Source organism: Chiloscyllium punctatum, chromosome 48, assembly GCF_047496795.1.
Source record: "Chiloscyllium punctatum isolate Juve2018m chromosome 48, sChiPun1.3, whole genome shotgun sequence".
Classification (NCBI taxonomy): Eukaryota; Metazoa; Chordata; class Chondrichthyes; order Orectolobiformes; family Hemiscylliidae; genus Chiloscyllium; species Chiloscyllium punctatum.
In genome coordinates this window covers 37,443,984-37,468,966 of record NC_092786.1, presented here as the reverse complement: position 1 = coordinate 37,468,966, position 24,983 = coordinate 37,443,984, and the positions used below count along the sequence as shown (strand labels likewise).

At 41.9% G+C, this 24,983-nt stretch overlaps 1 protein-coding gene across 9 annotated transcripts in view; it reads left to right on the top strand.

The window, feature by feature from the left end:
• Positions 1–187: 187 nt before the first annotated feature.
• The window catches only part of rab27a (RAB27A, member RAS oncogene family), a 134,577-nt gene continuing 109,781 nt past the window's right edge, over positions 188–24,983 (top strand). For 2 of the 9 annotated variants that reach the window (XM_072564961.1, XM_072564962.1), the window contains exons 1-2: positions 188–358; positions 23,478–23,530. The gene's annotated coding sequence lies outside the window, so the exon portion shown is untranslated. Of the gene's footprint in view, positions 362–21,397; positions 21,556–23,477; positions 23,531–24,983 lie in introns of all 9 variants that reach the window. The other 7 variants (XM_072564967.1, XM_072564964.1, XM_072564966.1 and 4 more) reach the window with 7 other exon arrangements.

Below are 24,983 nucleotides of genomic sequence, written 5' to 3'. Positions count from 1 at the left end.
ATAGTAAGGGGCTTCAGAGAGAAAAAAATACAATTTGGTCATAGCCGACTAGAAGCAGAGAGACAGCAGAAGCTGTGTCAGCCGGAGATACTGACTCACCACCAGTCACATTTCAGCTGGTTGCTAAGGGACGGCTGCTCCTGCGGCAGAGAGGTGGAGCCCTGTTACGGGAAGTGATGTTATACTGACGGAGAAAACCACTTTGCCCCCAAAAGAGGAAGGATGTGAGATGAATCGGAGTGCACTTAAATGCAAGAAGTCTGAGCTGGAGCTGTTTCCGCGTGTAACCAGTGAGTGAGGTGAAACTGGCTGAGCTGTAGCAGCGAGTCACCAGTGAGAGGGAATAGCTGACTGGAAGGTAGTTTGTACAATTGTGAACTGAACCCAAATTGTGGAATGTTTAGTGTCTGTCAAATGTTTTTATCTAGTTTAATGAAGTTTTGTTTTAGGTTGCTGCAAATATTGAAATCTGTTTGTGATCCTGTTCTGTAAGGAATCTCTGGTCTGATCTGTTTCAGACAAAGGAAATTACCTGAAATAGACAAGTTTTTGTTTGGCTTTTAACTCGGTACCTCCTGAAATAAACAGGGTTGTGCCTGTACAGAATGACGTGGGCTGTGCCAGGAACTTACTGCAACAGGACTTGGGGTTTCTTTCCACCTCGGCTGCACTTTGTCATCCACCTCCTTGTTCTTTCCAAACTCTGGAGATTAGTGGCACGTTTTGTTGCTGCTTAATTAATAAAAAAAAAGTTCATAGCCACTTGCTCCACACGATTTGAGCGAGACAACCGACGTGGCTCTAGTTTGGTATTAATATCACGGCCCGTAACCAGGGAGGATTAGTCTTGGTGACTCCAACCCACGGTTTTTGTAGAATCTGTCTCCAGACATTGGGATTTTTATTTTGTTGTTTCTCCATGGGTCTCCTGTCGCACTTTCCGACAGCGTGGGGAGAGGAGGCGATGGGAGGCAAGTGTCAGGGAGCTGGAGATTGCAAGGAAACCAAAACTGCACCTTTCCAAGATAAAGTACAGCACTCGACATGTCTGCAGTACTGTGTTGTGTTTATAGAGGAACCTATAAAAGTGATCGTTTGTATTTTCCCAAACTGCAGTCTCTCTGCAATAACTCTGTGTTTTGTGCCTGTCTGTGGGGGTTTGGAATTGTGACCTGGTGAAAATCTCTCTCCATTCATGTCATGGGCCTGACGTGCAGCAGTCATGACATTTTCTAATCGCCCTGTTCAGAGAGGTTACATTCTCCTCTGGGACTTGATTGACGCCTCTTGGCTCAGAGGCAGGGATACTACCAGCGTGGCACACTATCCCTCGTGTTGTGGCTGATACAGTGCAAGCCGCTTACACAGAACTGCTGAGTGGGTCTGGGGAGTTGTCACCGGTCACATCTCACCATGATGCTCCAGTTCCCTGACCAGCTTATTTTTTAACCGACCACCTCAACTATCTACGTTACCGCTTTGAATGGAAACAAAAAAAAGTTGCTGGTGGGTCAGGCAGCATCTGTGGCGAGAGAAAAGCTAACATTTCGAGTCAGGGTGACTCTTCATCAGCATTCAGTTTGTTTTCAGTCCGGATCCCGGCATCTGCAGTAATGAGTTTCAATATTGCTGCTTTGTTGGATCTGGAATCACTTGTGTTTACAAAGCTGTTGAGCACGTGTGGATGTGTAGGATGAGTTACAGTAAGCCCCCATGGATATATGTGTATTAGCAGCAGCAGGACTTCCACATTCAGCAAGATTGGAACAACTTCCTCCTTTTCTTCATTCAAAAAGTGTGTGTAACTTCAACACTAACCAATTTTTTGTTCCAGTATGTCCCCCACCTCGGTTGTCTTTTATATATAAAAAAGGCATCCTGGAAATGCTTTTATTCGTGTTTTTTTAATTGAATTGCCTTTAGATTTTTTTTAACAGCAGGTGAATGGGAATGATTCTGTCCTTGATTTTTTTTTAACAGCGACCCTGTTGCAACAGATAAGCTAGCTATTATTTCTCATTAACAGCTCGCTTGCCTCGCGTCGCTCCACATGATGTGTTTAAATGTTTTATTATAATTGCCCTCCCACACTGACTGTAACCAGCCCAACCCTGTGTTGCTCCTTGGGGAAGCTGCAGTACACATTCCAATTAATTCTGGATTAAAATCCATGGCTACTGTTTTATTTTTCTACTAAAGATCAGGGAAGTTGCTTGAGAGAGTTAACACTGGCATAAAGATGATGGTCCAACAAATTAGTGGAGGATAGGTTTTGAAAAGGTTGTCGGATCATGAGCAGTGCTGCATTGATTGTTGCACTAAGGAACTGCTGCTGCTGCCTTGGAATGCTGATAGTTTTAATTTTAAAAACTGAGAGACATTGTGGGCTACACCTGCACTTTGAAGCACTAATGTCTGTGTGTGGAACATGTTGACCAGATTGTTCTCCCTTGTCTTTAAAAAAAAATTCTATGGCAATCTGGCAACTTTCTTTGTCCATAAAGTGGTGTAGGGAACAGCCATAGGCCATTCAGCTCAAACAGTCTGCTGCATCACCCATAGGATCGAGGCTGATAATGCTCAACTTCAAATGCCAGCCTTTTCAATCTGACCCTTCATTCTCGTATGGATTTAAAATTATTTTTGGCTTCCTGATGTCAGCCTGCAAATAAAACCATGAAATAAATAATTGATTGAATTGACTTTTAGAATATTGTTGGGATCCATTGTACGTTTGGAACCCTTTTAATGTGAAGTTTCATTGACAAGTTTTTTGTTAGTCCCTGTCGTCCCTCCACAGGCAGTTTGAGTGTTAATAGTGACTAAAGCAGAGCTCCTTTCTTATCACCAGAATCCCAAAGATAAGTCCTTGGAAGACTGACTATCCTGTGAGCGATAGTCATAGTTATTCAGTTATTGGATTTGATTTATTATTGTCACATGCACCTAGGTACAGTGAAAAGTTTCATTTTGTGTGCAGTACAGGCAGATCATATCGTACAAAGTGCTTTAGGGTAATAGAACAGAGTGAGGAATACAATGTTTTGGCTGCACAAAGAGTGAAATCAACATTAAATTTTAAATTTGTGAGGTCTATTCAGAAGTCTCATAAAGCGGGAAATAAGCTGTTCTTGAATCTGTCGGCATACGTATTTAAGGTTTTGTATCTTCTGCCCAATGGAAAAGGTTGGATGAGATTATAAGCAGGATGGGAGGGGTCTTTGATTCTATTGGTTGCCTTCTTGAGGCAGAGAGGAGTATAGATGGTGTCAATGGATGGAAGGTTGGCTTGCATGATGGACTGGGTTGTGTTCACAACTCTCTGTAGTTTCTTACGGTCCTGGGCGGAGCAGTTGTCATACCAAGCCGTGATGCATCCAGATAGAACGCTTTTTATGATGCATCTATAAACATTGGTCAGAGTCTTTATGGACACGCTGAATTTCCTTAGCCTCCTGAAGAAGTAGAAGCCTTGTGCTTTCTTGGCATCAATGTGGATGGGCCAGGACAGATCGTTGGTGATCATCGCTCCGAGGAACTTGATGCTCTCGACCATCTACAATTCAGCTCCATGATGTAGACAAGGGGCCTGCACTCCACCTTGCTTCCTGAATTCAATGACCAGCTGTTTCATTTTGCTGATTAGGTTAGATTATGTTAGATTCCCTACAGTGTGGAAACAGGCCCTTTGGCCCAACAAGTCCACACCGACCCTCCGAAGAGTAACCCACCCAGACCCATTTCCCTCTGACTAATGCACCTAACACAATGGACATCTTTGGACCTGCACATCTTTGGACTATGGGAGGAAACCGGAGCACTCGGAGGAAACCCACGCAGACACAGGGAGAATGTGCAAATTCCACACAGACAGTCACCAGAGGGTGGAATCGAACCTGGGACGCTGGTGCTGTGAGGCAGCAGTGCTGACCACTGAGCCACTGTGATGTTGAGAGAAAGATTGTTATCTTTACATGATGCCACAAGCACTCTATCTCTTTCTTGTATTATGTTAATGTTAATGTTCTCTTTGTCTACTGGATGATTTTCAAATGTTATTTTAATAAAAATTTCTATTTCATTAGCCTCAGCTACCACAAAAGAATCTTGAATGCGAAAGCCTGGCACTGACTAGCAAAAAAAAAGATGCTCAAGCAGATACAAAGGGAATAAATCAATGGAAGTCCTAGTCGAGTCTAGAAAGTGCAGGGACGAACTTAATAAAGCAATTAAGAGAGCAACAAGGGGGCATGAGAAAACACTGGTGGGTAAAATTAGGGAGAATCCCAGAATATCCCAGAAGGGAAAAGGATGAGATTCTGAAGGGCGAATGAAGGGAGTTCAGCAGGAATTTAGAAAGGAGGTCCTCAATGGTAATAAAATCAGGATTACTCCCGGTACTATGAATTGGTGAGGGTAGGAATAGGAGGATAGAGCAGATGAATGCATGGGCTGAGGAGCTGATGTATGGGAGAAGGATTCACATTTTTGGATCATTGGATTTTCTTGTTGGAAAGGGTCTAATATACTGGCAGGGCGATTTGCTAGAGCTGCTCAGGAGGATTTAAACTAGTAAGATTGGAGGAGAATGTGTGGTGGGATGCAGGGTGCGAGTGGGAAAAGATCAATCTAAGACTGGTACTGTTGAGAAAAGAAGTGAATCAAACAGTCAGGGCAGACAGGGACAAAGCAGAGAAGAAGGTAGGACTGATAAATTAAAATGTATTTATTTCAATGCAAGGGGCCTAACAGGGAAGGCAGATGAACTCAGGACATGGTTAGAAACATGGGACCGGGATTGCATAGCAATTATAGAAGCATGGCTCAGAGATGAACAGGACTGGCAGCTTAATGTTCCAGGATACAAATGCTACAGGAAGGATAGAAAGGGAGGCAAGAGGGGCGGGGGAGTGGCATTTTTATAGGGGATAGCTGTGCTGAGGGAGGATATTCCTGGACCTATATCCAGGGAAGTTATTTGGGTGGAACTGACAAATAAGAAAGAGATGATCACCTTATTGGGATTGTATTATAGACCCGCTAATAGTGAGAGGGAAATTGAGAAAGGAGATCTCAGCTATCTGTAAGAATAATAGGATGGTTATGTTAGGAGATTTTAACTTGACAAACTTTGACTGGGACTGCCGTAGTGTTAAGGGTTTAGATGGAGAGGAATTTGTTAAGCATGTACCAGACAATTTTCTGATTCAGTGTGTGGATGTACCAACTAGAGAAGGTGCAAAACTTGACCTACTCTTGGGAAATAAGGCAGGGCAGGGACTGAGGTGTCAGTGGGGGAGCACTTTGGGGTCAGCGACCATAATTCTATTTGTTTTAAAATAGTGATGGAAAAGGATAGACCAGATCTAAAAGTTGAAGTTCTAAATTGGCGAAAGGCCAGTTTTGACTGTATTAGGCAAGAACTTTCAAAAGCTGATTGGGGCAGATGTTTGCAGATAGAGGTATGGCTGGAAAATGGGAAGCCTTCAGAAATGAGATAATGAGAGTCCAGAGAAAGTATGTTCCTGTCAGGGTGAAAGGGAAGGCTGGTAGGTATGGGCAATGCTGGATGACTAAAGAAATTGAGGTTTTGCTTAAGAAAAAGAAGGAAGCATATGTAAGGTATAGACAGGAGAGATCGAGTGAATCCTTAGAAGAATATAAAGGCAGTAGGAGTATACTCAAGAGGAAAATTAGGAGGGCAAAAAGGGGACATGAGATAGCTTCGGCAGACAGAGTTAAGGAGAATTCAAAGGGTTTTTACAAATACATTAAGGACAAAACAGTAACTGGGGAGAGAACAGGGCCCCTCAAAGATCAGCAAGGAGACGCTTGTATGGAGCCGCAGGAGATGGGAGAGATACTAAACGAGTATTTTGCATCAGTTTTTACTGTGGAAAAGGACATGGAAGATATAGAGTGTATGGAAATAGATGGTGACATCTTGAAAAATGTCCATATGACAGAGGAGGAAGTGATGGATGTCTTAAAATGCTTAAAAGTGGATAAATCCTCAGGATCTGATCAGGTGTACCCTAGAAGCTAGGGAAGTGATTGTTGGGCCTTTTGCTGAGATATTCATATCATCGATAGTCACAGGTGAGACTGAGGTTGACAAACATGGTGCCACTATTTAAGAAAGGCGGTAAGGACAAGCCAGGGAGCTGTGACCCATGTGGAAGTTGTTGGAGGGAATCCTGAGGGACAGGATGTACATGTATTTGGAAAGGCAAAGACTGATTAGGGATAGTCAACATGGCTTTGTGTGTGGGAAATCATGTCAGATAAACTTGATTGAGTTTTTTGAAGAAGTAACAATGAGGATTGATGAGGGCAGGGAAGTTGAAGTAATCTATATGGACTTCAGTAAAACTATCGACAAGGTTCCCCATGGGAGACTGGTGAGCAAAGCTAGATCTCACAGAATACAGGGACAACTAGCCATTTGGATACAGAACTGGCTCCATGGTGGAAGACAGAGAGTAGTGGTGGAGGGTTGTTTTTCAGACTGGAGGCCTGTGACCAGTGGAGTGCCACAAGGATCGGTGCTGGGTCCACTACTTTTCGTCATTTATATCAATGATTTGGATGTGAGCATAAGAGGTATAGTTAATAAGTTTGCAGATGACACCAAAATTGGAGGTGTAGTGGGCAGTGAAGAAGGTTACCTCATATTACAATGGGATCTTGATCACATGGGCCAATGGGCTGAGAAGTGGCAGATGGAATTTAAGTTAGATAAATGTGAAGTGCTGCATTTTGGGAAGGCAAATCTTAGCAGGACTTATACAAAGACCTTGGAGTGCAGGTTCATAGCTCCTTGGAAGTGGAGTCGCAGGTAGGTAGGATAGTGAAGAAGGCTTTCCTTCATTGGTCAGAGTATTGAGTACAGGAGTTGGGAGGTGATGTTGTGGCTGTACAGGACATTGGTGAGGCCACTTTTGAAATATTGCATGCAATTCTAGTCTCCTTCCTATTGGGGGATTTTGTGAAACTTGAAAGGGTTCAGAAAAGATTTACAAGCATGTTGCCAGGGTTGGAGGATTTGAGCTATAGGGAGAGGTTGAACAGGCTGGGGCTGTTTTCCCTGGAGGCTGAGGGGGTGACATTATAGAGGTTTATAAAATCATGAGGGGCATAGATAGGGAGCATAGACAAGGTCTTTTCCCTGATGTGGGGGATTCCAGAACTAGAGGGCATATGTTTAGGGTGAGACGGGAAAGATATAAAAGAGACCCACCGGGCAACTTTTTCACACAGAGGGTGATGCACGTGTGGAATGGGCTGCCAGAGGAAGTGGTAGAGGCTGGTACAATTACAACATTTAAAAGGCAACTGGATGGGTATATGAATAGGAAGAGTTTGGAGGGATATGGGCCGGGTGCTGGCAGGTGGGACTAGATTAGGATGGGATATCTGGTTGGCATGGATGAGTTGGACTGAGGGATCTGTTTCCTTGCTGTACATCTATGACTATGTGCATCGAAGGGAAGAGGATAACCAGGAAGAGAGTAGGGTGCATTAGGGATGAAGTGAGGAATCTGTGGGTGGAGCCAGAGGATATTGATAAGTTGTTAATGGAGGTTTTGATGGGTTTACCAGTGAACAAATACCCAGGTCTGCATGAGTTGTATCCTAGGTTGCTGTGGAAGCTGAGGGAGGCAATTACAGGGGCTCTGACCCATATTTCTAGTTCCTTTATGAACATAGGGAAGGAGCCAGAGGACTGCTTCATAACTAACATAGTTTCACTTTTCAAGAAGGGTAGTCGAGATAAATAAGGGAATTACAGACCAGTGAGTCTCACATCAGTGCTCAGGGAATGATTGCTGAAAATTCTGAAGGAGAGAATGAATCTCCACTTGGACAGGCAAGGTTTAATCCGAGATAGTCAACATGGCTGGCTTTGTCAGAGCAGGTCATGCCTAATAAATTTGATTAAAGATTCTAAGCAGGTGACCAAGTTTGTAGTTTATTTGGATCTCAGCAAAAGTTTTGACAATGTCCCAAATGGGAGACTGATAAAGAAGGTTAAAAACACATGGATCCAGGATAATTTCATAAGATGGGGTCAATAATAGCAGGCAACAGAATGTAGTAATATAAGGTTGTGTGGCTGGAGGCCAGTATCCAGTGGTGTACCCCAGAACAGGTGCTGGGCTCTTATTGCTCATAATGTATATAAATAATATTGTTGAAAATGTTGTGGGGTGAGGGGAGATGGGAGGTAAGTTTGCAGATGATGTAGAGATTGGCGGGTGATTAATAGTGAGGAGGATGGTCTTAGGAGGGTAAAGAGTGATTGGTCAGATGGGCAGAGCAGTGGAAGATGGAATATAACCCTGAAGGTATGAGGTGATGCACTTTGGAAGAAGTGACAAGAGAAGGAAGTATTCGATGTGTGGCAGTACATTTGGAATCTCAGGAACAAAGGGATCATGGGCTGCTTATCCACAGATCCCTAAAGGCTGTAAGATAGGTTAATAGGGTGTTTAGGAAGTCATACTAGAGACTTGCCTTTATCAGTCATGTCATGATTATAAGAACAGGGAGGTCGTGTGGGAGCTGTACAAAACTCTGGTTAGTCAACAGCTGGAGTACTGTGTACAGTTCTGGTCACCACACCATAGGAGGGATGTGACTGCTTTGAAGGGGATACAGAAGAGATTCACCAAGATGTTGCCTGGATTGGAGCATTTTAACAATGAACAGTGGCTCAATAGGCTCAGGGATTTTTTTTAATAGAAAGCTGAGAAGGGACCTTAGTTGAGGGGCATGGGCAGGATGGATAGGAAATAGTTGATCCGCTTTGTTAAAGGGTCAGTAATGAGGAGATGCAATTCTTAAGGAGGTTTAGAGGAGATTTGAGAACAGTTTTTTGGTGGGCACCTGAAATGCACAGCCTGGAAGGAGTGTAGAAGTGGGAAACTTCACAACCTTTAAAAAATACTTGAATGAGCATTTGAAATGTCACGGCATTCAAGGCTGTGGGCCATGTGAGATCAGTGTAGTTAGGTTTGATTATGACCAATTTCTGTGAGGATCCCTAAACTTTAAAACTTTGCATTTGACCCAGATGGGAACTGGGGTGCCTGTGAAATGACTTGACTCTGTTTTGGATCAGACTGTACATTTCTCCATGTCCTTGGAGTGCAAGATGTTAGTCCCTGCAATTGGGCTGTGCTCAGTTTGTAAGATGGATTTCACAAGGTACAATTTATACTCTGCTATCCTGGGGTTATTTGTCCATGCCAACAGTACACTGTGGCCACATTGTCCTTCACTCCAATCTCCCAAAGCCACTGGGTTGAAGGCTTTGTTTCTATCTGAAGCTGGCTCTCACATATTTCTGTTAATTGGATAACAGGTTTTTTTTCTTGTGGCCTTATGTTTCTCAAACCCTAAATTGTGCACTGTCCCAATGTGCCTGTGTGCTTTGGCTACTGACTGCCAGAGAAGGAACGTCATCATTTATTTGTTCAGATTTTGGTGCATCGTTTCTAGGCAACCTGGAGCTGACCATATATGAAAGAATGTAAATGCAGGTTTATTTAAACCATCTCTTTCACATATAAATAGTATACATTTTAAACTGGTTACAAACTCTCTTTATTTGGTACTGTTAAACTTAAATCTAATATGTGATCCATAAGTGTGTGGCTAACGAGGAAATCTTCTTAGTTAACTACCTTTACTGTTTTTGCTGCTGATTGTTTTGAAGTATTTTCATTGGCCTGGGTGGCTGCTTCCCCATCCCCTGCAGAATTTAGAGATACCAAAATGCTGATAGTTCATAGACCCAGGTGGATGAGCCCAGAATTTAATAGATCAACCTGCCCATCGTTGAACAGGGAGGATTGTCTGAGTGACCCCTCCACTGCCCTATTGCAGACTTTCCTGTTTCCTGCAGCTGGAGTCAGTTTGAAGTCCAGCACTGTCACCAACCAGATATCTTGTGATCCTTCCTCCCAGTCCAGCAGAGTGATTTGTGGGTTTTGAAAGGACATCTCGTTGCCATACCATCTTGCACAGGGTGCCAACTTTAAATTATGAGGTTGACATGAATTAGAATCACAGAATCTCTACAGTGTGGAAACAGGCCATTTGGTCCAACCCTCCGAAGACTATCCCACCCAGACCCATTCCCCTACCCTATTACTTTACATTTCCCCTGATTAATGCACCTAACCTACACATCCTTGAGCACTGTAAGCATGGCCAATTCATCTAACCTGCACATTTTTGGACTGTGGGAGGAAACCGGAGCACCCGGAGCAAACCCATGCAGACACAGGGAGAATGTGCAAACTCCACACAGACAGTTGCCTGAGGATGGAATCGAATGCCAGACCCTGGCGCTGTGAGGTAACAGTGCTAACCACTGAGCCATCATGCCCTTTATTCAGTTTGCACATTATTTAGTGTTATAAAGGAGTAAATGAATAGGAAAAGGATAGAGCTGGTTAGCTTAGTTGGCCAAATGACTAGGATGTGGTTCAATTCTCATTCCAGTTGGTGTAGATTTTGGGAACTAATGTGCTCACGTTATGCTTGATGTGTAGTGGTTCCTCTCAAGCTATGTAACCAATTATCACTTATTTTATCAGGGAGTGATGGTAGTGGTCCTGCACCTCTCCTACTCCATAATCCCCAGATGTTTGTGCCAGTTATCCACTGCTTCCCATGACAGATATGGAAAATGGTTGCATTATGATTAAGAAGTTGCATTGAAAGTACAAGTTCCAGTAGGATGTTACAGCTTTACTATTGCTCTAGTGGATATAGTTTGAGGTCACTCACACTGTGGCGATATCACTTTATATTCCCACGACGAGGCAGACAGAGGAGATAAGTTGTAGGTTGTGTATGAGTGATTGTTCAGCTTTAAAGGAAGCATTTAATGAAAACTAGATGCTCCAGAGGGCTGAGAAAGTCAGTTAGGTGTGGGAGGAGCCAATGAAAATCCCTTGAGCTTGTGGTTGGTGCTGAGAACAGGGAGGTTTTCTCTGCATTGAGTAAGGCGGCATCTGGTGGAAATATCCTGAGATGCTAGGTGACTGAAATGGGTCATTCTTCTTTCTCTGGGAATTCTTTAGGAAAGTAGAATTTCCATTGTTAAAAATATTGAGATTTGCTTTGTGTGAAGTTCTCAGATGTGGAGTTCACTTTAATAGGCTAATGTGCTGGAACTGGGAGCAAGCTCTGTGATGGTGGCACTTGGGGGGGAAGCCATTTCTCACAAAGGCTGATGGGAAAATCAGACAGCTGAGGCCAGGGTTGGTGGACAGTGAAGCTGGGTGGGCGCCGAGTTCCCTGGCATTGGTTCCCTGCGACGATCCCAACTCCTGCCCATTCCCAAGAGGCCGGGATTGGGAGAGAAATGGCCGGTAACCTGCTCACAAACTTGTTAGCTCAATTCAAATGATCAATTAATGTGATTAATCAGAGGCTGGTGAGCTGGATATTTCAGTTGGGCTTCAAAGCTCAAGGCTACTTCCTGGCTGGGGCTTGTGAATGACAGACTTTTAACTTCTTTCACCCCCCCCTCCCCAACCACCACCAAACAAAATCGTCACTGTAACTGCTCGGCTACAGTTGTGACCGAAGCTCCTTTTGTGCTGAGATTCCTCCTGGAGCAATGGAGGTCCAGCAACTGCGATCATCTCTTTGCCCACTTCAGTGAAAAAAACGCTGAGATGATACCTCAAGATGGAGACATTGTTTCTCTGTGGAGAGAAGATGTGGAATTCTGTTCAGTGGAAAGCTGCTAAACCCAAAGCATTGAATGCTTTCAAAAAAGAGTTAGATTTGGTTCCTATGGCTAAAGGGATCAAAGGGTATGGAGGAGAAAGCTGGAACAGGGCACTGAGTCGGACAATCAGTCATATCATATTCAATGGCCAGGCAGGCTTTCGGGGCCAAAATGGCCTACTCCTGCTCATTTTTATCTGAGTTTCTCCAGTATCTGAAATGCAGGCTGGAACTCCTTCAGTGCTGGCGAGTCTCCTGATAGCTGGGTGGACTCTGGTCGGCAGTGAGAGCCTACTGCCTATTGGTGGAGTTCTGACTCTGGGTAGAAAGCTCCGTCACCTAGTGCTCACTTTGCACTTTCTTTTGACAAATTCTCAGGCAACTGAGCCCAGAGCCCCAAGTGAAGGATTGGATGAGTCAGAGATTGGGCAACCTGTACTCCATACCCTGATCAGGGGATGAGCATTGGACACTGCCTGCTGTATAATTATGGCTTAGACCAAGCAACTGGGTTGTGTTATGTTGGAGGCAGGCTTGTTGCCTCATTCACTTCACAACGTCATTGTTATTGCCACTGTATAAAGGGGCCACAGGTTATCGGATGAAGCTGGCAGAAGAATTTTATTCCCTTTGAAACAATAAGGTCATGGTCTTGAACCTTATCATGCCTTGTGCAGTTTCTTTATACATCCTGGCAAATAGTTCTCTTGGCTAAATAATATTAAGAAAATCAGGAAGCTGTGGGTTATCTATTGTTGAATAACGAACTCCTCTGCAAATATTATCCCACTGGCGGGGGGGAAAAGGAAGCAATGATCTGAACCATTTTCAATCACTAAACTATCTGCAAAACTAAAGTTTGCTTTGTGAGCTTGAAATAATGAGTTTAATTTCTATAAATGCATTTTGGTAATATGAACCAGGACAGAACTTACACAGTTCATGGTTGGACCCTGGGGAATGTTATTGAACAGAGAGATCTAAGGGTACAGATACAGAGTTCCTTGGAAGTGGAAGACAGAGTGTTGAAGAAGGCATTTGGTATGCTTGCCTTCATCAGTCAGAGCATTGAGTACTGGAGTTGGGATGTCATTATACAGCTGTATGAGACATTGGTAAGGCCATGTTTGGTGACTGCATTCAATTCCAATTGCCCTGCTATAGGAAGGATTTTATTAAACTAGAGAGGGTGCAAAAAAAAAGAAACAATGATGTTTCTGGGGCTTGACTTATAAGAACAGACTGAATAGATTAGATTCCCTCCAGTGTGGAAACAGGCCCTTCGGCCCAACTGGTCCATACTGACCCTCCAAAGAGTAACCCACCCAAACCCATTTCCCATATTTACCCTGACTAATGTACCTAACTCTATGGGCAATTTAGCATGGCCAATTCACCTAACCTGCACATCTTTGGATTGTGGAAGGAAATCGGAACACACAGAGGAAACCCACGCAGACACAAGGAGAATGTCCAAACTCCACACAGACAGTCGTGCGAAGCTGGAATTGAACCCAGGTCCCTGGTGCTGTGGGGCAGCAGTGCTAACCACTGAGCCACCCATAAGAAAGCAGTTGGAGTGAGAACCAAGAGCATTCCGTCCCTGGGTGGTTTCGAACCATCAACTTTTTGGTTAACATCCAAACACGCTGACCAGTTGTGCCACAGAGACTATTGGGCTAGGAGTTTATTCCCTGGAGCATAGGACATTGAGGGCTGACCTTATGGATGTTTATAAAATCATGAGAGGCATGGAGAGGGTGAATACCCAAGGCCTTTTCCCCAGTGTAAGGGAGTCCAAAACTAGAGGATATAGATTTATGGTGAGATGGAAAAGATTTAAAAGGGACCTAAGGGGCAAGTTTTTCACGCAGAGGATGGTGTGTGTATGGAAAAAGCTGTGAGAGGAAGTGGTAGAGGCTGGTACAATTACAACATTTAAAAGGCACCTGGATGGGTACATGGATAGGAAGGGTTTAGAAGGATTAGGGCTGAAAGCTGGCAAATAGGACTCATTCAGTTTAATAAACCTGGTTGGCATGGACAAATTGGGCCGATGGGTCTGATTCCATGCTGTATGATTCTATGACTCTATGCCGCTGTGCTTGTTGTGATGGCTAACTGTCAAAAATATCAGCTGGACTGGAATCAACCAGATAACAGGGTAGATTAGACCTGGTATTGTTTAATATGCCAGATTTAAATAAGTAAAAGCGCCCCTGGATAGTAGTAACTATAATTTCAGTTTGGAGGAGAGAGGTGTGGGTCTAAGATGAGTATTTCACATGTAAATAGGGGCAACTCTGGGTAAAAGCTGAACCAGGTGAAACAAACTGGAATAGTACGCTGGGGGTAGATCAAAAGGCAAGTAGTAGCAGACATTTAAGGGAATATTTCAGGAATATTCGGAATATTAGAAACACAGGACTTAGCTCCTCTACTTGGATGGCAAGGAAAGCGTTGGACCTGAGAAAAAGACACAGAAATGAGTGGCAGGTCAGATGACTGGACAGAAGATAAACACGGCAATGAGACACGAATCAAGGGGGAGAAATTAGATTGAGGGGAACATATAAAAATTGATGTTTCTTCTAGCCCTTTAAAAAAGAAAAGAATAAGTCAAGTGAGAGCTGCTCTTCTGAGTGAGAACAAAGTGTTTAATAGTAAATTACAAGGCAGTGGTGGATGAAACAACCAAATATTTTGCTTCTGTCTTCATCATAACTGTCTTCATTCAAAAAATATCCCATCAGGCCTCTTATACTACACTGGCAGTGTCCCTACCTTCGAGCCAGGAATGATGAGGTTAAGTCTTGCCTGCTCCAGACTGTGGCATAAGATCTCTGAATAGGTTGATTAAAATATATACAGAAACCCTTCAGGTATTAGCTACAAATCAGGAGGTGGAGGGGAGAGAACTTGGTCAAATTATAATAATTAGGGAAATGTTACTGAGCAAACTGGTGAAACTGCAGGCTGATGAGTCCTTGGGTGCTGATGGACTTCACCACAAGGTCTTCCAAGTCGTGGCTAATGAGGTAGTAGATGAATTGGTGTTGTCGGCATGGATTGGTTGGACCGAAGGGTCTGTTTGACTCCAAGACCCTGAGTAACATGGCCTGTGGGTCAAGTGGAGCATGTAAATGTACTCTCCTTGGAGACATTTGACAAGGTGCCACAAATAATGTATTGCTGTAAGGTAAGAACTCACAGTGTAGCGAGTAAGTGATTAGCTCAGATAGGAGATCAGCTGGATGGCAGAAAATGAAGTATGTATGAATGGGTCTTTTCCTTGTTAGCAGGATGTGATGAATGAAGTCCTACTGTGGTTTGTCGTGGGGCGTCAGCTTTTTACAATTTATGTCAATGATTTAGACGACGGTACTGAAAGCATGATGGTTAAATTTGCAGATAATAAATAGGAAAATATGCTGTGAAAAGGTGCTTGTAGATAGACATAGGTTGTTAAATGAGTGGACAGATGGAGTATCGTTTGGAAAACTGTGAAACATTTCATTCTGACAAGAGAATGACTCCAGAAATTGGAGGTGCAGAGAATGTTCTAACATGAGTTACAAAATGTTAGTGTGAGAGTACAGCATGTAATTAAGAAGTCTAATGGGATGCTAGCCTTTATTATGAGATGACCTGAACATCAATGGGAGCTAGAAGTGAATATTAGTATTAGGGTGCATGGAATGCTGGGAGATAGATAGCATTATAATAACAATTAGTAAATTTTAAGATGAAGTCAGAATAAAGGAGAGAGCAATGAAGTCTACTTCAGGGTTATGCTGCATGTGTGTGAGTGCAGGTAGTATAGTTAATAAAACTGGGGAGTTTACAGACACAGACTGCCTTTTGGGATTGTGGTGCAACAATAATGAAGACATAGCTTAAGGGCAGATCTGGGTGTGAAATATTCCTGGCTATGAGGTATCACCAAAGATTGAAAGGAAAATAAGAGAAGGGGTGTGGCTCACCTTTTTGCTTGAGGTGAGCTTTGCAATACCAGAGACAGAGGATATTTCGGACAGTTAAATGATACAATTGATTTGGCTAGAGTTAATAAATAAGCATGCAATTAGAGCGTGATCACTGACCGACCAACTAGTAGCAAGTTTATAGAGGAACAAATTTGTAAGGAAATTTCGAGAAGTGTAAAGGTCATAGAATAGGGAAAACTTTAAAGCCATGGATATAAACTGGGATCCTGGTAACGTAAAGGATTGTGAAGGACAGTGTTCTGGTAAATTTTATACAGCTGTGTGTCCTTTTCAATGTGAAAGGAGACACTGCTAGACCTGGCTCTTGGGATTGAGATGAATCAAATAGTTCAAGTGACAGCAGGGAGCATTTAGGAGACAGCAACCATTCTATCATAGGGTTTAGGATGATGGTGGAAAATAACTTAATCAACCCCTGGTGAGAATGGGTTGAGAGTTTGGTGGTGACCCAACTTCACTGCAGCAAGAACAGAACTGAATTGATTAGACTGGAATGAAAGGTTGGTGGGAAGTAAGTAAGGTTAACAAGGGACTGCACTCAAAAAACAGTACTTGGGCTCACTCAAGCTATGTTCCTTCAAAGGGGAAAGGTATGTCTGAAATCCAGAGGTATTTGGTTAGAAGTGAAGTTATGTGTGCTTTTGGTAGGTGTCACACAGAAAATTCAGCTGAGAACCAAGCTGAATACAGAAGGTTCTTCAGGGAGCTGAGGAAGCAAAGAGAGATCATGAAAAAGAAAATCCAAAGTCTTCCAAAGGTGGCAGAAGGAGGAGTAGGGTTGATTTGGGACTAAAAAGGGGATTTACACTTCAGAATGTGGCTGATGTGTTGAATGCACACTTCGCATGAGTCATTATTTACCCAGGCCAATGTTCCAGCAGGGGAAACTCAGTCACTAGAAAGGCTTAAAATTGATAACGTGGAGATATTAGGTAAGTTGTTGGTAGTTAAAGTTGATAAACCACCTTTATCTGGTTGAGCTGCATCTAGAGATATTGTGGAAATGACAGTGGAAATTGCAGAGATACTAACAATAATCTTGAAATTTTCCTTGGACTGGGTCTGATTCCTGAGAATTGAAGAATTGCAAACAGTATGTATTTGTTCAAAAAAAGATTGTAAACATTTCCCAGTAATTACAGGCCAGTCAGTTTAACTTTGGTGATTGGGCAACTTCTAGAAACAATTCATCAGGATAGAACGAAAAGTCACATTGGTTAGTTTTGGAAGATTCAGCATAGGGTTTCTTAAGGAGAAAACTGTGTCTAGCTAACTAGGAATGTTTCAAAGATGTAATAAAGAGGGGTAATGAGGGGAAGGCTGTTCATGGACTTTAAAAGATACAGTGCCACATGACTGACTTGTGAGGAATATGTTATAGGTCATGGAATGAAGTGACAGTGATAATATGAATACAAAACTGGCTGAGAGATAGCACACAAATGATAATGGATAATGGATTATTTTTGAGTTGGATGAAATTTTGTTGTGGCTTTCCTCAGTGGTTGGGATTGGGATTCTTGCTCTTCCTGATCCAGATGACAAAAACATGGGAGAGTTCTAAGCCGTGAGGATAGCAGTGTAGAACTTCAAAAGGATACTGACAACCTGGTGCAGTAAGTGGATAGGTTGTATTTAAAATTCTATATGAAAAAGTGCAAGGTGTTATGCTTTGGTACAAAGAACATAGAGGCTGTGTGAAATAGAAGATGTACAGGAGTAGAGATCTGAGTCCATACTGGTATGTAATTAATCGTGATAGGACAAGTAGAGAGAGATGTTAATAAAGCATTCAGTAATCTGGACTTCATTGAGAGGACCATAGCAAACAAGAGCAGAGAATGCTAGACACGATGGGAAGATGTGACTGCATTCGAGAATGGCTCCAGGGATGAAAAACTTTTTTTATTATGAAGATAGATTGGAGACGTTGTGATTATTTATCTTGGAGATGCGAAAGCTCAGCAGAGATTTGTTAGAAGTTTTCAAAATTGAGGGAGATCTGTACAGCGTAGAGACTTCCAGCTTGAAAATGAATGAGAATGAGAAGGCGCAGTTTTTAAAACTATTTTGTGAAAGAAGCAATTGCAAGAGGATACATTTATTCATGCAGTGGGGTTCTAGAATTGAGTGGTGGAGATTCAAATGAGGCATTCAAGAGCTCACCAGATAATTAGTTAAATAGAAACAACATGCAGGGTTGCGGGGAGAAAAGGCAGAAGATTGACAATAAGATATACTTCTCAGAGACTGGGTATAGACCTGATGCAAAAATAACCTTCTTTGCACTAACAGTTTTGAGATTCTGTGATAAAAGTAAGAGTGTTTTATCTCAGTTGTAGAGGACATTGGTGAGACCACATCTCAAATATTGTGTGCATTTGTCGCTTACTCATTTATGGAAGGACACAAATGTAGTGGAGATAGTTTGGAAGTGGTTTTCCAGTTTAATACCTGAAATGAGCAGGTTGTTTGATGAGGATATGTTGAAAAGGCTGGGCTTGTTTCTACTGGAGTTTTGAAGAGTGAGGGGTGACCTGATTGATGTGTGTACGTATACTGAATGATCTTAGTGAGGCAGATGTGGAAAGGATATTTCCTTTTGTTACTGAGTTCAGAACTAGCCAACACTGTTTTAACATAAGGAATTTATGTTTCAGACATTTTTGTAACTTTGGGATTCTCTGCCTCAGAAGGTAGCAGAGATGGTGTTATTGAATATTTTTAAGGTCGAGGTAGTTTCTTGCTAAGCTGGGAATCTAGGGTTCTCAGGGTTAGCAGGAAATGTGGAATTTGAGAAAGAAACACATCAACCTTGATCTTACAGAATGGCAGAGCAGACCATAGGTCCATGTGGCTTACATCTGCTCTGACTTCATATGTGTCTGTGACTATATATGGACCATGTTCCACTCTGCCCTTGATTAACCAACACTCAACATAGTCATCGGTTGTTCTTGTCTTATATAATTGCTTAATGATTGGATTCAATACATGGAGATGGTGATAATTAATTTCTCACATTTGTTGGGTCATATACAGCAACATGTTTTCTGGTTCTGGGTTAAAATAATAATAAAATGATGGTCCCATAAAAACCAGGAACATGAGTCAGCAATTCACCTTTTAATAAGATCATATCAGGATCTTTTGTGTTTCAATAACACTACACCTGTTTTATTTTCTAAATTCCTTTCGGTACAGGCTTAGCCTACCCTCACAGTAACCCCTTGATCCCTGCAAATGGTCAAGTGAAGCTTCTCTGAAATGCTTCTATGAAGCATTTCTATAAAATTCTTTTATTTTCTTCCTGAACTTATTGGTTCACAATAATACTCCTTGGATTTGAATGCAAACAATCTTTCCAAATTTCCACCTTGATTTGGTAGCATCCTTGCATCTGAGTTATAATTGTCTAGATTAGAGTGGTGCTGGAACCTTATGAATAAGTTCAATGGGCTAAATGGCCTACTCCTGTTCATTAATTAGAACTCCACGTGTCAATGTCCCAACCCAGTTCAATTCCATTTGAAGTATCAACCAGGTATCATCCGAACCTTATGAAGGGCTTTTGTCTGAAGCATCGATTTTCCTGCTCCTCGGATGCTGATTGACTGGCTGTGCTTTTCCAGCACCACTCTAATCTAGACTCTGATTTCCAGCATCTGCAGTTCTCACTTTTGCCTCTGAGTTATAATTGGCAGACTCCAGCACCATTCAAAAATCCATGGCGATACTCCCATGCAGTCCTGAGAGGAATTAACCACATTATCAAGGCCAACATTTATTCCTTCATCAACATCAATTAACAGATTTACCCGTCCATATCATCTTGCTGGTCATGACAGTTTGTTGACTACTGTGTCTCCTGTACTATAACAGTGACTGTACAGCAAAAAGTACTGCATTAGTTGTTAAGCACTTTGCAAGTTCTAGTCAAAGACACTTTATAAATGCAAGTCTTTTTAAAAAAAGTCTAATATTTTAGAGAAAGCCACTGAAATTTATTGTTAATGCTAACATTTAAAGAACCTTTGAATGAAATTCAGAATAAATTTTCTGAATAAATGTTATAAGCCAACTCCTGGATTGAAATTAAAAGCATTCAATAGAACACTAGCTGACATTATACAATAGTATTATTGTTTAACTTGGATCTCTGCTCCAATATCTTTGAGTGCCAGTTGCCCATTTTACTTTCCCTGGTTGATACTTCAAATGGAATTGAACTGGGTTGGGACATTGACATGTGGAGTTCTAATTAAGGAACAGGAGTAGGCCATTTAGCCCATTGAACTTATTCCATCATTCAATTAGATCATGGCTCATCTGTCATAATGTTACTTTCCCATGCTTTCGCCATTTGCTTTACTGTAATTAATATAGCAATTTCTGCCATGTCTGTGCTCAGTGATTGAGCTTTCATAGCTCTCTGGGTAAAGAATTCCAAAGGTTCACTACTCTCTGAAAAGATTCTTCCTTATCTCAGTTTCGGAGTAAAGGGTAAGCAGTTTAAGACTCTGTCCCCTGGTTTTTAAAATAGTCTTTAACTTACAAACCCAGCCCTAAACTATGAGCCATGTCTTCAAATCTCTTTTAACTTCCTGACTTGCCCCCGTACACTGTCCGAATAACTTCCTGTCTTAATTGATCCTAATCATTCCCGTACCATCCTTGCCACACAGAGTTGGTGGGGACAACTTGGTGATTAGTTTTTCCTAGTTCCTTCCAGTGATTGCTTCTTGATATTAAAACTTTAATAATGACTCGAAGCATAACTTCCTGAGCTGTATTTTCCAAAGTGGCTCAATGAACATTGTGTATATTATCTTCTTTGTTGTTTGTTTTGATTACTGTCTGACTCTTTGGAGACTTCTGCGTTTTCCTTATGAGCAAGAATGTGAGCTTTAGATGTATGTGACTGATGAGGCCAGTTAGAGATTTGTGCCAAACATTTGTTGGCATCAAACCAAATTCATCTTTGAACTTAAGTTGCATCCTTCATAACTTTAAGATGCTCCAAGCATTATAGAGTCATAGAGTCATACAGCACGGAAACAAACCTTTCAGTTCAACAGGACCATGCCGAACATAATTCCAAGCTAAACTAGTCCCACTTGCCTGCTCCTGGCCTATGTCTCTCCAAATCTTTCCTATTCATGTACTTATCCAAACGTCTTTTAAAAATTGGAATTGTATCCACATCCACCACTTCTTCAGCAAGTTTATTCCACACACACCACCCTCTGCGTAAACACTTTGCCTCTTACGTCTTTTTAAAATCACCTTAAAATGATACCCCCTAGTCTTGAAATCCCCCCGCCTATTTGTGTTACATCACATGGATCACTAAACCTTTTAAAAGATATCATGATACCATCACTTTATGACAGTTTGTGACCTGAGGCTACAAAGGTCTCACATTCCATCTTACCCAGGGGTCAGCTGAAGCATGACACTTTATTGGAAGTTTGCTGCTCTCAGTGCTTTCTGTTGTAAACTAATGTTTAATTATATTGGTCGTAATAAAAGTCCAATACCATTATAACAAACACAGTTTCTTGTGTTAAGAGGGATAACCTAAGCAACGCTGCAGGTAAAGTAACTGTTGACCAACCTTCATTTTTTTGAAATTCCAGCTGGAATTTAGGAAATGTGATCACCACTTTGCAAACTCCCACAAACAGCACCTAACCTATTGATGCTGCTCGAGGGATAAATATTGGACGTGCACCAGGAGAAACACTCTTGGTTGTCTTTGAAACAGTGCCAAGGAAATTCTATGTTTGCCTGGAAGGTAATATTTAACATCTTGTCCATAAGACGACACCTCTGACAGTGCAGCGTTTCTTGGTGCTGTGCATTTGCCAGCCTTGCTGATGGTACTGGAGTGTAATTTGACCAAGTACCTAATCTCCCTCTCGATCTGCATCACTGAAGAACTCTGCAGTAAGACTCAAGCTCTTTACTGTCACTTTGTGTGACATAGTATGCAACAAATATTTTCTGGGCTTATAAGACACTTTAAGGTAGTAAATAGATGGGCTAATGCTTTCATTCAGAGAGGCACCTCACAGGCTTTCTGTGTAGTTTACAAATTGTATAAACTAGCTCTCCAGTCTCAATGTGCTCTGCAGCAGCTACTGTAGTTAAAGCACCACAACCTGAAGTAAACGCTGATTGGTTCTTCAACGATGGCCGTTTCAGAAAGGAGCAGAAATGGTTATCAACAATATCTGCTTCAAGTGTTTGGCAGTTATTTTCTGTAAACTCACCGCTGCTGATGCCACTCACTTTCTTCCATCTTTATTCTGATCCACTGCGAGGAAGGTCCTGAGAGAGAGAAAAAATACATCAACACAACAGCAACTTGCATTTATGCCGTATAATAAAATGCACCCTATAAACTGGAATGTATGTATTTATAGGAGGTCATTAGCTGATTCAGGTGGATGGCTGGCTTGTGATGCAGAGTGATACCAAGAGTGTGGGTTCAATTCCTGCACCAGCTGAGGTTACCATGTAGGGAGCCTCCTCTCAACCCTGCACCAGCTGAGGTTACCATGTAGGGAGCCTCCCCTCAACCCTGCACCAGCTGAGGTTACCATGTAAGGAACCTCCTCTCAACCATGCACCAGCTGAGTTACCGTGTAGGGAACCTCCTCTCAACCCTGCACCAGCTGAGGTTACCATGTAAGGAACCTCCTCTCAACCCTGCACCAGCTGAGTTACCATGTAGGGAACCTCCTCTCAACCCTGCACCAGTTGAGTTACCATGTAGAGGGCCTCCTCTTAACCCTTTTCTTCACCTGAGGCATGGTGACCCTCAGGTTAAACCATCATCACATCTCTGTCCCTCTCCAATCAAGGAGCAGCCCAATGGTCTTTGGCAACGTCACCTTTTACTTGTTTGTGCGTGCAAACCAGTCTAGCCATGTTCAACCACGTTTGTGCTTTGAAGCATAATTTGAAGATGTTTTCTGTAACCAGCTTTAGGATCCTTACAAACTAGCTGAGGCCCCTTCTGTAGTCTGAGTTTTTACTTGAGTCATGAATAAATAAATAGGTTTGAATCCAGGAAAGGGGCTAATCTCTTTTTGCTCTGTCTCTTGTTTTATTTATCAGTTTTTTAAAAAATTAGAATTTAAAAAAAATTAAATGTCAGTGACTTACATGGAGACCTTGGCCTATGTATTTGTCACGTCTGAAGACTGCAGTATTATCAGCTGTTTACTCTATCCTTCAGTTTAACATTTCCAGCTCCACAAAATGAGTCATGCTATATCCTGTTAGAATGTTTTCTTTCTTCAGAAGCAAGTCCGGACTGAATACAGCCCTTTATCTCTCATCTCAACTCCGTAATTCTGTAAATTGATTTGGTGGTAATGCTGCTATGGCAAACAGTGTAGAACCTTGGATAATACTGTGAGCTAGAATGAGCAATGCTTTTTTAAAAAAAAGCTCCCCATTATCTTTTTGCTTTTGCAGAATGACTGCAAGCACACGATAAAGGGCTCCAGTAGCAATTGGTAGCTTGATAACTCAATCAGAAGTGATTCCTGGCTTCCTTTCTGTTTTGGGTTTGCAGCCTGGGCAACATGGCTCCCAGATATTTGGCGGGATTTGCTTTAATTCCAGATTTGTAGCAAATAATGGGGAGAGGGGAAGGATGAAAAGGGGACATTAACTTCACTGTCCGACTGGTTGTTTTTTTTCCAGGCCTTCGATCTCAAGGTCCAGTCCTTACCGGGAAGTCTTCCAATACTGACCAGGTAATTCAATTCCTCCATCATTTTTCCTTCTGGTATCTGTGAATTGATTCAGTGGTTTTTGGTTGCTTTGGCAACGGTCCATGTTGGTCAATGAGTGGAATGACTTTCATTAAATGCATGAGATGTTTTGCTCTATGTTGAAAGCAAAGGTCACTGGAAGGAATTTCCTGAGACATCTGCTTTGTTTGGCGTAGTGACTACAATTCCAAATGACCGTAACTGCTAAGGTTGACTAATATGTCTTGACTAATTTTCACAAAGTAAGACTTGAATTTACATAGCGCTTTTCATAATCATCAGGCTATTTTAAAATTATATGGGAGCCTGTGAAATACCTTTTTGAAGTGCAGTCAGTGTTGTAATGCAGGAAATGGGGCAGGTCATTTTGCACTCAGCCACTCCCACAGACAATATACAAGTTTATTTTCCCCCAATCATTTGTGAGATGAGTGTGGCTGGGTTGACCAGCAGTTATTGCTCATCCTCTGGTAAGATCAGTGAATCTGTTTTTTTTTTGTGGGTTGTTTGAAGGAATAGTATTTTACAGGACACCAGGGCTAATGTTCCTGTCTTTTTATTTATTTAATTAGTGTAAATGGGATCCATTGTATCCACTGGAGCAGGCAGATGGGGCCTTAATTTGACAGCACCTTCAGAAGGTAGTGCTTCTGTCAGTACAGTACTGAGGAAGAGCTGGACTTTGAATGTTAACTTTGATTTTTATTATAGAGTGGGATATTTAAAATTTTTGTTCAAAATCCAGTCACCAATTTACAAATAATAAGCCATAAACACTGCCCACTATAACCAAAAATATAAAAATCCAAAGAAGGTAAACGAGGGCGGTGGAGCTACATCAAAATTATGCTGGCATGAGATTTAAACTGGAACCCTGTGACATTTACAATTGGTGCTCATCATTTAAAGACTTCCTTGGTCCTTCATCTAATCCTTGGTATAGCAGGGCTGATGGATATGTTTGTTCCAACCATTGAGTCTTCCAGGATTTAGACTTGCTATTTCTGTCATTTCTCGTTAATTTGATTTTTGGATTGCTGATAATTGAAAATATTCCATTGCTAATGGCACTCCTTAAACAAAGCACTTGCTGCTTTATGGCATGCATCAATGGTATTTATCAAAACCTGTTTAAGATAATGCAATGAGACAGCAGATATGAGTTGCACTTGTATTTACCCTACAATGTAATTCAGCCTGGAGTGAATTCCAAGATCTGAGCCACATCGCGTGATTTACCAGTCTATTAATTGCAAAGTGATAAAACTTGTTCAGATATTTATAACCTGCTCAATTAGCTGAGTCTTGAACAGAGGGTTGATCCTTTTGGAAGATTTCTAATGTGTGGGCACTACCAATAACACTGTGAGAGCATTGCAATTATTTACTTTTTGGTTATGATCTTTTAATTTATCTGCCCACAAGGTCATGTCGC